This window comes from Pollicipes pollicipes, unplaced genomic scaffold, assembly GCF_011947565.3.
Source record: "Pollicipes pollicipes isolate AB1234 unplaced genomic scaffold, Ppol_2.1 Scaffold_6686;HRSCAF=7923_pilon_pilon_pilon, whole genome shotgun sequence".
NCBI classification, from domain to species: domain Eukaryota; kingdom Metazoa; phylum Arthropoda; class Thecostraca; order Pollicipedomorpha; family Pollicipedidae; genus Pollicipes; species Pollicipes pollicipes.
Window position 1 is genome coordinate 35,370,661 of NW_023596921.1, and position 12,637 is coordinate 35,383,297.

A 12,637-nucleotide genomic window follows, 5' to 3' on the forward strand; every position below is an offset into this window, starting at 1 on the left:
GGTTCAATACCCATGTAACAAACATGATTCAATGGGCACTGTGCACATGAGGTTCACATTTTGAGCTATTTAAGAATGCTAAAAAAAGAAATGTACCCAGGCAGAGCAGAATGTGGTCATTTTTTAAGGGAAGATGTGTAGCTTTTCAGCTCATTTTCACATGTCCGTTCCGTAGAAATTGAACTGCTAGTCGTTAAGTACAATATATTTGATTAGTTGTATATATATATATATATATATATATATATATATATATATATATATATATATATATATATTCACGCGTGCGGGTGTGTGTGTGTGTGTGTGTGTGTGTGTGTGTGTGTGTGTGTGTGTGTGTGTGTGTGTGTGTGTGTGTGTGTGTGTGTGTGTGTGTGTGTGTGTGTGTGTGTGTGTGTGTGTGTGTGTGTGTGTGTGTGTGTGGTGTGTGTGTGTGTGTGTGTGTGTGTGTGTGTGTGTGTGTGTGTGTGTGTGTGTGTGTGTGTGTGTGTGTGTGTGTGTGTGTGTGTGTGCTCTTGTGTGCCGTGAAAACAGAGGACCAAATCCGGTTACACACCCAACAACCCGTCACTGCCGAGGTCCGGTATTCACTACCGAGGTCCAAATGCCGGACCTCGGTTTTCAGAGGCCTTAAATGAGATATTTAGTCTTGTTTGAACATGTTTATTCGATTTTCAGCTGGTCCTCGAAAAACGTCATTACACGCATTTTTACTTCCGGTTGTGTAAAGTGTGTTATCTTGGACGAACTGCGCGCGTGTGTAAGTTTTTCAGGTGGCAAGGTCACGTGGAAGAGAATAGAGATGAATAAGGAAATGCGAAATCGCGCTGCTCCATGATATGGTCTCATCACTTGTAAGTTGTTTGCGTTGGTATAAGCATTTAAATCACATTGAATCACGTTGAAATTGGTGATGAAAGATATTAATGTAAATTGTGTTAAGTCAGATGGGATACATATCTCTATCGCCGCCATTGCGCGTTCTTGGAACGAGCGCGACGGTGACATCGCGGTGTGCGGCCTCTCGGACGAGAAGACTGGGCTTACGTTGGATACAAGTTATTGTCGTCCGGCAAGGTTTTAAAAAGTGAGTAGTAAATATTTGAAAGGGATTGGTGAACCCTGTTTACCGACAACTGTAGCTAATGGAGGACTGATCTGCCTTGGTTGATTAGAGAATGGTGTGCTGATAAGGATAGTTGCTGAAGTGGCAAACATTGTGTTAGCTTTTGAAGGTGGTTGAAGAGATTGACTTCAGCAATATTATGCAATTGTCTGGGTAGGTTTATCACGCTAGACCAGACGTTTGTAAGGGGGATGCTTGCAGTTTTTCTCATGCATTTGCAGTGGGTGTTGTATTACATTTTAAAAATGTTGCCGTTAGTACTTACAGCCATGTTCCCCAACCCCCTAGAACAACACGTTTTCAGAGGCTTTGGGCATCAATTTAGCCTTGAAGGGGAAATCATTACGAACATAAGGTTTTCCATACATCGGAACCTTAGTGTGTGGTAGATACCAGAGCATAAAAGGGTGTGTGCCACATTTGTATGGGTTTCAATTGAAATTAGCCATCTTGAAGATCATTCAGTATGTTACACAGTCCTGCCATTCTTAAGCACCCTTCTAATTTTGTAAACCTTTCTAGTTTCTGATCTACACACCTGCAAAGGTGCGAATATTATTTCGTGGTGACTATTTCAAGGTCACCCAGGCACCCACAACGCGTAATGTCTTCAAATGCTGCCATTTCATTGGCCATGGGGCGATTAAGGCAAGCCATCATATGACCGTTGCGTCGTTCATATCCGGCTTTGTGATACATTTCAGACGTAACGACCGTCGGTTGGCTCAAATCAATGTTGTGCAAGATTACGTAAGTTGTTCAGTGCATTAGCATTAGCAGAGGAGCATTTTTCACATAGCTAAGACAATATTAATAGCCTTATTCGTCGAAGAAAAACCGGGAGAATAAAGATATAGCTGAATTGATATTTCGGCAACATGCCTATATCGAAAAAGTAGCAGAAATAAATTCAAAATTGCCTGCTGGTGGCCCTACCCGATTTTTCAGCTTTTTTGGAAATAGAAAGCCAGTTTTTACAGGACACCAACTCTTAGAGGATTAAACAAAAAGTTATTGCTAGCCGTTACCACGATACGGTGTTTATCTAATAATTAGAATAGGCGACAATATGTGTACATGCAAACTGATTCAAGCAAGTAGGCGTCATGCATTACGCTTCATTCAAACATACAAACGAGTTGAGGTTAACAGGTATCACAGTCGCGCATCAATTATACATGCAAGCGATTTCAACTGAACAGACATCGCACATCACGCGTCAGGCGTCACTTCACATGTTAACTATTTTAAGCTAGCACACATCGCATATAAAAGCACATATCATGTTCGCAGAATCGGCCAGGATGAGCTTTGTATGTTAAAATTTGGTCGCTGATTTTTTGCAAGAATAGATTAAATTTTTCCCTACCTGGGTGGTCCTCTCCTCTGTAGACGACTTTGGGCTCTAAAAGGGGCATAGGGCCCATACCTCCCTCGATTTCAGCCTTAGCATGTTTTTAAAAAAATGGTCACCGAAAGGGGTATTCCCTGTTTTGTTTGAGTCTATGTCGGGAAGTCCATACGTCCCTCACGTTTAAGATACAATGAACACCTCCGGGGCGCTAAAAACAAAACGAAAAATACTTACTTAGTCCTTAGTTAATCTCCACCCACTGAATAATTTTTAGCATTGTTGCTGTTTCAGGTGATGTTATAGCTACTGGACATTGAAGCGATTGAAGACCAGAAAGCCTTAGTGCGACCGGCTTGATTCAGGTCAGTTGATGTCAGGAAAGTCAAATTATTTAGGAAATGACTACTCTGAAGAGGGTGTGAATCATTTGTGACATGTAGGATTTGTTGTCATCAGCTCTAACCTAGCATTTCATGCATGCTTTTCTTTCTCTATCTACCCCATCACATTGTCCAACACTGCCAACACCACTGCATCGTCCGACCCCCACAAATATGCCACTACACTGCCTGGCTCCACCATCCCTATCAGTGCCTTAACCAGTAGGATGTCATTACAGTGCATGACACCATGCACCCCACCACAATGTCTGGGTCTACCCATCCCACCATGGTGTCTGACCCCTCCAGCTCCATGCGAGTGTCGGCTCCATGCAGCTGACCCCATTGCCCTGCCAGTTTCACCAGTGTCTGATCCTGCCAACACCACCAATGTCTGCCTCCCCCCCCCCCCCCCACCCCTACCATTGTGTGACCATAACAGCTCCTGCATGGTGCGTGACCTCAGTGTAACGCCATTTTGGTATCTCATTCCACCATCCTCATCGCTGGTCTACGCAAGCACGTGTCGACTGTACCAGCCCCACTTTATTCTGCAACCAACGCAACCACCACCTGCACCAACACCACTAACATATCGCGGCCTGCAATTATGTAGGTACACCCGCATCCGCGTTATTGAATGGTCTTGTCAACATTTAGTGCTCCTTCTCTGTGGCACCACCGGTGCATGGCGTCATTCTTTAATGAAAACATGCAAAAACTTTTTTTTCTCAGGTGGCCTATATGTATACCATTGGGAGAGTTAAAAAAGTTTAGTCCTCTAAAAGAAGTCCTCCGGAAAGTTTTCTGCAACAAAGTTAACTCAGGCTATATTTGGGATGTTTAAGGACTTACGCGCAACAGCATTTTCATATGCTATTTGCAATATGGAGCATGATATTCTTCGGGAAGGACAGATTTTGGGGCGTTCGGGTCAAGAGTTCGAGCTCATGGGTCCTCGAGAATATTTACCGCGGGCACGGCTACCCGAAGAACAATGAGAAGCATTGGCGATGGTGGAAATAGGCCTCGTAAGCAGTTTCCCTGCCAAATTCGAACAGGTGGGGTGCAGAAGTTGCTTTAAAAAGTTTTTAGTCACTGGCAGTCTCGGTTTTTTCATTGTATGTGAAATGTGTATGGCTTAGGATGCTTGCTGCAACATAGTTTCTTTAATTATTTCCCATGAATGGGACGATTGAACCAAGCCTTGGATCATTACTATATGTTGTTTTACGCATTTTACGACGGGATCAATGATATATATATATATATATATATATATATATATATATATATATATATATATATATATAATATACATCACCAACGCCGGTTTGTTTGCGCGGGAATCACCGACGCTCTCATGAGCGTGGGGTCCGGCCGCTCACTGAACATGGCTTGTGGTAGCGGGTTTGGCTGCCACATTCGGCTCCGGGCCATAACGGTGTTGCCAAAAATCCATCGAGGGGACACTAAGCATGGTTCTGGTCTGCGCACTCCGGGTAGACCAAAATGCCTGCGAAGAGACCTCGTCTGCGGGGGCTAGACAGACGAGTGTCTCGCAATGGCGTGGAGAAGCCCATCCGCAGCAAGGAGGGGTGTCGGTCTTCCAGCGTGTCACGTTGTCAAAAACAGTTGCGGCGTTGGTGTGCATTGGGGCTGCCTCCCATCTGTTTGCGGCCAGTATCACGGTGTGACGTCGGATAGTTTCAAATGCGATGGTCAGGTCAGCGGTTTGGTTGTCTGGTCTTTTTGTAATTTTTGTTGATGCATTCACATATAGCGTGCAATCACACTCACAATACGCACTCGATCCAAAATCATCTATCAAATATATCATAATGTTTGCATCATGGCGCACACTACCTTCATCCTGCACTACCCGCGATATGGCAGTGGTCAGAAAACTGTCCACTTTTACCAACCAGCCAGTAGACATACACTTGGGCTAGGGGGGCGTACTCGCCCGGGGGCTGGGATGACGGTCTGTGGGCCACCGCCGCCTGTCTGTCGTAGTTTCGTCATTTCTTATTGATGCATTGTTTGAGCTTAGAGGCAATAAGCTTTTTACCACAACTCGTTTCGGTTATGCCTCGCTGTCTTACGACTGTTAACCGTATGGCGTGCATGAACAGCATGGCATTGACAGGGCGTAGTAAGCCTAGGACATCAGGGCATGGACTCGCATTTGCCGCATGCGGTCAGCGATGATACTGGAACTGTTGCTCTTCTCTAAATCGATTCCCATCGCAGCTGTGCGTGCATGGCTACAGGAGTGAAGACAGGCACGCCAGAGTTTGCCAACGGGCGCGCGTACCATGCATGAGGGCCGTCCGAATCACGGTAGCTGCTGATCGCGTTGACGATGAATGTTGGCGACTCTGCTGTTGTTGGCCTAATTTCAGGTTAAGTTCGGCTGCGTGGCTAGAGCTTAGTACGATTTATTGTTGTCCCCCTCTCTCTGCCCCCATCGCCGCCCCATCACTTCCTTCTTCTTGACGGCAGTGCATGACCTCTAACAAGATGGGTAATATGGACGCGGACGGGAGGCCTGTGGCCTCCGATATCCATTCACGGATTTGCTGCGAACTGGAAAGCTATCTTTCGGAACACGACTATTGCACAGTTATTTTAATTCCACCACCCGTGAGCCATCAGCGTGGTGCATGCCCACGCTTCTGAACACGAGCACAACTTTCTTTCACGTGGGGGTCACAATCCTGTTCTGAACTGAAATTTCTCATATCTCACCCGTTTTCGGCTTTCCAGATTACTCCCCGAGAGCGACACTCGTTAAGGATGCGAGTATTTGAAGTTCCGCTTTCAAGCATTGGACGGCCTGCAAATTACCATTGGAGCCGAACTGCATGCATTTTCTAGATGATCTTAAATACGGAGCGGTATTCTAAAGATGTAGTTGTGCAGTGTGTAGTTCGTAGATTACGAAACAACGGAGCGAGAATACAGTTGGCGTTCCGTTTTGGGTCAGTTATGTTGTTTTCCTTTTTCCATGTTTTAAAGTCGCTGTGCTTTATGCTCAGGATCGAAGCAAAATGTACAGGAGTGGGCTGCGATGTGATGCGTGTTGTATAAAACCAATAAACCAAAAATGGCATCTCTGTCTGCAAAGGGAAAAATCTGGACGAGGTCGACTACCTCAACAGCGCACCAATGGCAGAAGAGGACGATCCGGAGGACATGGGTGAAGACGATTGTGTGGTGGAGGTCGCAAATGTCCTACCTGGACAAAAAGCCAAGAGGGGAAGGGAGACTTGTTTCCGGAGGAGACATCTTCACATCGAGAGACTAACAATGACGCTCAGGAAAAAAAACACCACTGGCAAAAAAGACGTATTGCCTGGTGCAATGCGGAAAAGGCAGCTGTGATGAGGCAGCTTGGCATGTTTGTTAGCCACATGGAGGTTTCTGGCCAAGCTGCATGCTTACGTGCCCTGTCAGCAGAAAATGCTCTGTCCTAGCGCTCATGGAGAGATGTTAAATCCATGTCCATAACGTGATTGTTAGAGCACGTCGTAAGGCGAAATGAGTCTCAGTGACTTACACATTAGATGTCGACTTCGTTCACGTTTGGATGATGCTCGCTAGTAAATTTCGCAACGACAAAAACGATCTCCTTGTTGTTGCTCCCGTTTATAGTAGCAATCTGTGTAGGTGGAGCTGATGAACGGTGAAAAAGCAGTGCTCACCAAGGGCAGTATGGCGAGATTTGCAATTCTGGGCGGAAGATGACACCTAAGCACGGAAATAGACCCACCCCATTGGTAAAAATGCGTTATACCTGAATGTCAGTTTGGAAGGAAATTAGGTCTGTCATTCTCCTGTCGCATCTTTCCAATACAGGATTCAATGCAAATGCTTCTTTCTCTACGTCATTTTTGAGATCCGTTGGCAAATCTGACACCACTACACTTAACCAAAGCACACTTGTTACATTGGGAAGTGGTGGGTCACAGGGGCCTTTGACTAGTTTTTGAAGACTGGAATGGGCGCGTGGGCGTCGAGCACGAAATCTCGCGTCAGCCAAACAGCCGACATGTTTATGAGGCAGCTCGTTTGGCTTCAGTGACTGACTGCAATGACTGTAACGACTGACTCATTGATTTTAGTGTTGCACGGTCCTCCTTCCTCGGTCAGCAGCTGATTGCTACATCCCGCCGCACCATGGATTCCACTTGTATGAAGAAAGTGCATATGCGTAATTGACACGTATATAAAAAACCCAACACACGCAAGCCGTGGGAAAGGCACATTTAACAGGTAGCGTGAGCACGTGACTCACAGTTACACCAACAGCGAACCATTAACCCACACTCAGTCGCATAAGAGGCCATCATTAAGTAGACCGCTGCATTGACGCCGGCACAAGCCGTATCCCAAGAGCGGGCTACAAACTGTGTACCCCACCAATCGAGGCCGCCGCGCACTCGCGCCGCCAGTCACATCCACAGCATTAGAGGCTGTGTGCTGTCGCCCTAAGACACCGGGGTTCGCGAGCAGGGTCGAGCAACATGGGCTTTGTATACTGACTGGAACGCCGACAGTGTAGAAGAGACTGTCGGAGTCACCTGCGAATGAGATGAACGGCGGCTGCCCACCGAAGCACCTGAAACTGCAGTAGCTCGGTCAGCAGATAAACAGTTCCAGCAGCACCTCGAGTCAATTTTTCCACCGCTGTCTGGCGCGTCGCCTCCGTTGCCCGCTCCTCAGCCCCGGCCGCCCTCTGCTGCAACCGTTGCAACAGCAGAAGCTTCGGGAAAACCGCCGTCGAGTAGTGTGCCGCCGACCGGGTCATTGATGATGCTTTAGCACTGTTAGCACTATTAGTGCTAAAGGGTCATGGAAACCCAAAAGGCGTTGGTTGCCCTTTCTCCTACTCTTACCGGGCCGTTGGGGACGGAAAACATTTAGTGTCCCGGGTGTCCAGCCGTCGGGGCAAACACTCATCGGGTAGTTTAATGAACTGCAGTCATTTGTTATGCGGTCCGAGGCGATTCCACAGCATGGAGCCAATGTCGTATGGAGGTCGATGGAGCCAAAATCCGTTGGTGATATCAACCCGCCTGGGGAGGGCTTTTTCATGAAGAGTGTTCAGCAGGTATTAGCATAGTGTATGCTACTATTTATCCGACTTGATTTAGACTTTAACGGGACGACCGGAAAGTGCACCATGATAAAATAGAGTAAAACGATTTTTATATTATAGACTAATGATTTAAGCAGCAGAAAGCCTACAATCCGCCGTTATTTGCCTATATCTGAACGCAAACCAACAGCCTGACGCGCAAGCAGGAGCGCAGGGAGGGAAGGCCACAGGGGGCACGTTCCCCCTGCCTAAGGTTTCAGGGGACCCGAAGGGCTTCGGGATTTACGATTAAGGGCCTGATTTGAGGGCCCAAAGGCCAGAAAGGTCGGCTGGAAGACTATTCAGAGCCCCGGCCGGCACAATGGGGCACTCCAATGCCAGCGATATTTTTGTTTGGGGGGGGGGGGGGGAGGGGCTTTCACCATTGGGGAGCCCTTTATCAACCTTGTGCGTGCCCCTGGCCCATTGCCAAGGCTCTGGCTGCACACTTGTGCACAAGGTAGCATATTGATATCTGGCCGTGTTTGGTTTGTCGCCGTCATCTTTCAAAGGTGGCCGCGACACTGGTTTATGAGATGGTCGTTGCCTCGCTGATTAATTAACATGTTGGTTTCAAGCGAAACATTTGTCGACAAATATCCAAAACAGACTGTTCGACATCGTCTCTCACCGGTAAAGGGGCCCTCAGTTTCCCAGCAACCCCCAAGGAGTCCTTCTGAATGATGTTCGAGGCCCCCGACCTGAGAGCCTTTGTCCCTTTGTCCTTAATTTCTAGGTGCAACTCCTGGTCCTCAATACACAGCTGAATATGACAGAAAAGTCACACACGGTCCTCTGTTATCACTATGTCCTCGGTATTTTCAATTGCCAGTGTAAGCTAAAGATGGCAGCTTTACCCCTCGAGCGACCCATCCTGTTCTTAAACGGCCAAATGGCTGCATGGCCTTCCAATTTGGCTGCGATGCCGCCATTCGTTCGGGTGGTTCTCGGTAGTGACGGCTGAGTCAGGTGTCCCGTAAGGCACGGCACACAAGTATGTGTGTGTGTGTGTGTGCACCGGGGTTTCCAAGTGCTGAATCACGGAGAAGAGAGTGGATGGGTGTTGCCGGGGCATACTTGAACAGCCTGGTGTACGTTTTCATTTATTGTCCACCAAGTGGTAATGAGTCGTCCATATGCATTGATTACGATGTGACCTTGGACCTGATGCACCTACATGCCGTCATTAGCATACCCAGAATATTTCTTAGGCTGTAAAGACAACAGACATCTTCGGTATGCTCTTCTTCGCAACGAGTATTGGAAGCGTATAATGGACAGTTACTGCATTTGCTCAAACGTATACACCGTTGGTGCACTTAGGGTGATCCTATTTGTCAAAAGCAGTTCGGACATTTTTCTCTTCTACAACTCGGAAATACCCTGGTACAAAAACAAACGCTACTTTTACGTGCTTCATGCACAGAACTCACATTAATGCCACAGACATGGGGCGCAAACAGAAACCTGAAAAACTAGTTGTTTGACTCAGTGCTGACCTAGCACCTCCACTGGTCGTTTCTGGTTGTTTAACTCCATGCTGACCTAGCACCTCCACTGGTCGTTTCTGATTGTTTAACTCCATGCTGACCTAGCACCTCCACTGGTCGTTTCTGGTTGTTTAACTCCATTCTGACCTATCACCTCCACTGGTCGTTTCTGGTTGTTTAACTCAGTAGTTAGCCTAGCACCTCCACTGGTCATTTCTGGGTGTTTAACCTGATTCTGACCAAGCACCTCCACTGGTCATTTCTGGGCCCGCCTTTGACACCCGTGGGGCAAAAATACCAAACGCAGAAAAGACGGATCTCGTAAAAGTGGCTGGCCAGTACATGGTACCACAAACCATTCTGCAAAATCCTCTTACGTTTTTTTCCTTTTGTTGCTCCTCTGGAATAGCCTCTGTCGAATTCTTACGTCTGATTGATGTCACTATGCACTGAACACGTTTCCGTACTTATCTAAGCCACCATGATTCTTGGAACATTGACTGTTTGGTGATAAGGGGCTCAATATTACCATAATACGCCAGTGAATATTTCCCTTGATATCCTCGTGTCGTTTTTCCCTTTGCTTACCTGAATCTACCTTTGCCAACATTCTACGTTCAATCGCTGCTAGTGTATAGATTGCATACTCATGTATTTGACTTAACCACCAGTGGCTCTTGAACAGATCAGTCGCGTCACCACGATCTCGACCAGAGGGGGTCAAAAAGGGTTACAGGGAGCTCTTTCAGCTGAGGGTTCAGCTCTTTGTTGGTATAGGTGCTCTTTTGATCGGAGGACATGTTAAGGCTCAGGATCCTATTGAGATGACTGGAGAGACCTTTTTGGTGCTTTAGAAACGCTTTAGAGGTTTTAAACGGCTAAAAAGTACTGAGACCTTTAGCAGCAAGCGTCTCCCACCACCTCCAGGGCAAGGGGGCATGGAGTTCGAAGCTTTCCTTCGCTACGCCACTGAAGCTGGTAAAAAAGCTACGACCATGCTCGAGTTTTTTCGAGTTGGGTTTATTGACGTATGTGCAAGGCTTTATTTCGGTTGGTTTGGTGAGTCACACTCCCCTGGACGCTTTACTGCTTGGTGATATTCTTCGCCAGATTGTGCGGAAAATGTGGGCCACCCACGGGGACTTGAACCCGGATCTCTGGAATGCCGGTCCAGTCTGCTGATCGTTACAACACTGGGTCCTAACGGACCCGAGCAAGTGCACTCAAGTTTTCCGCACTAGCTTGTGAGGAGCATCGCCAAGCTGCAAGACGGCCGATGATTCCGGCTCACCAAAGCTGAAATAGCTCAAAAGAACAGACTTTCATAGCTATGACCACTTAAGTATGGTCATCACTGGGTATTCAAATGTGAGCAGCATTTCCTGCCGTAATCAAGCCCTGGAACCATTCCTGATAAATGGTCTTTCAAATTTGATCAGAGAATTCGAAAAACTCCCAGGGAAAACCATTAAATTTTAAAGAACTGTAGCAAATCGTGCTGGAAATGGCGACGAAAGAAGCGTGAGGGACAGGACAGCTGCGTTTCAAGGGGCCGGTGCATCCAGCTCTGGCAAAATTTAACATTAACAGCGCGGTTTTGCATGTCCACGAGCAAGGGTAAGTCCGCATCATTCGCACTAACTTCCCAGGAAATCCGTCGCCAGTGATAACTATTTACGACTGCATAGTACAAACATTTTGTGTAGCCATATATAGCGAGCGTGCCGCGGCACCTCGGCTCCCATTAGCACCCCAATGCTTCTTCATCAGGCCCAAAGAAGTTGCTGTGAGTGGGAGTGCTGCTGACAGGCACGCTCGGATCCATTCGGCCGCGGAGGCCTTCCGTATGCTTGGGCTCACCGTCAGCGCCAGATATCGCACCGGTTAGCGTCTGACCGCGAGTGGCGTGCTTGTGCGGAGCGGCGAGCCTGCCGGCAGCCTCTGCTGCCGCCTGCGGACTCCTGCTGCACGCTGCCCTGCTGGGCGTCACGCTGATTCTTGCTGACTCCTGCTGCTGGGCGTCACGCTGATTCTTGCTGACTCCTGCTGCTGGGTGTCACGCTCTTTCCTGCTGCCCGTTTCTGCCCGCGCTTGTGGACTGCTGCCGCCAAGTCCCGCCGGCTCCTCCTGGCTGCCGCTCTCTACCCCCGCTGACTGTCGCTGCCGTTGGCATCTGCTGTTTAGACTGCGTGGGCTGTCAGATTGCTGACGCTGTTGCCTGTTTACTACGGCCGCCTTCGAGTGCTGACGTCACACCAGACGTGGCCAGGGCGGCGTGGGCTGCGCCGCTGAAGCACATCAATGAGGTCGCACACAATGACGACATGCATCAATGGCGGCCGAGAAACTTGACTGCTATTGGCCTGGCGCTTGTGTAAACGACCCTGGTGGAACCGATAACGGTGATGGACCGCTATTGCCCTTCCCGAACCTGAATGTTGGATTGATGGACCTGGTGTACAAACGCCGGCGCCACTCACAGCCAACGCCCGCAGGTTACCTATCGGTGCCAAATATTTTTCTGCGAGAAGCAGGATACTCTTTCTATACAAAAACATGTTTAAAACCATTGTGACATCTTTTCGCTTCACTTAAGCCATCTTCTATTTATGCTTTTCTAAAGATGTCGCTTCAGCTTTATGTTCCTTCTCTTGCGAAAATTCATCAAAATATTTTGACTGTCATTCGCCGTAGCTGTGTAACGACGGATTTGAGCATCTTCATCTTTTTCCAACCAATTCATATTGACATGCCAATATCTGTGTCCGAAAATCTATATTCGCAGTTACGCTATGGCTCCTGGGCGCTAATATGGCCAATGCAGTCGCCGGTGCTGCACAAAAGATGCGTAACGACGTGCGTTACGTTCCTTTTAAAGAAGATGGTTGGATTACAGACATGGCAAAATGTTTAGAAAGTTCAGCATGAAATTTCGATTAGTTTTGTTCGTCGCCTTGCATGTTATATAGTTTCAATTGTATCCTCCGAAAATACCATTCATGCAAGCAGACGCAGTTTTCGTTCAAGCCTGTACTTACATCTTAAAACCCAGGGCCCAACGAAGATCACTTTTACAAAAACATCTGGCGTTGAACTAGCCTTTTCCAGCTTGGGTCGAGTCGTCCCGGTGAGCAGCATTTGTGT

General features: G+C 47.7%; 1 long non-coding RNA gene across 1 annotated transcript; it reads left to right on the top strand.

Moving 5' to 3' along the window:
• The first annotated feature begins 1,008 nt into the window (after positions 1-1,008).
• LOC119108733 (uncharacterized) lies at positions 1,009-5,934 on the top strand. Its single transcript, XR_005095345.1, has 3 exons — positions 1,009-1,087; positions 2,772-2,842; positions 5,630-5,934. It is a non-coding gene; the product is annotated as an uncharacterized LOC119108733 (long non-coding RNA).
• The last annotated feature ends 6,703 nt before the right edge of the window (positions 5,935-12,637 follow it).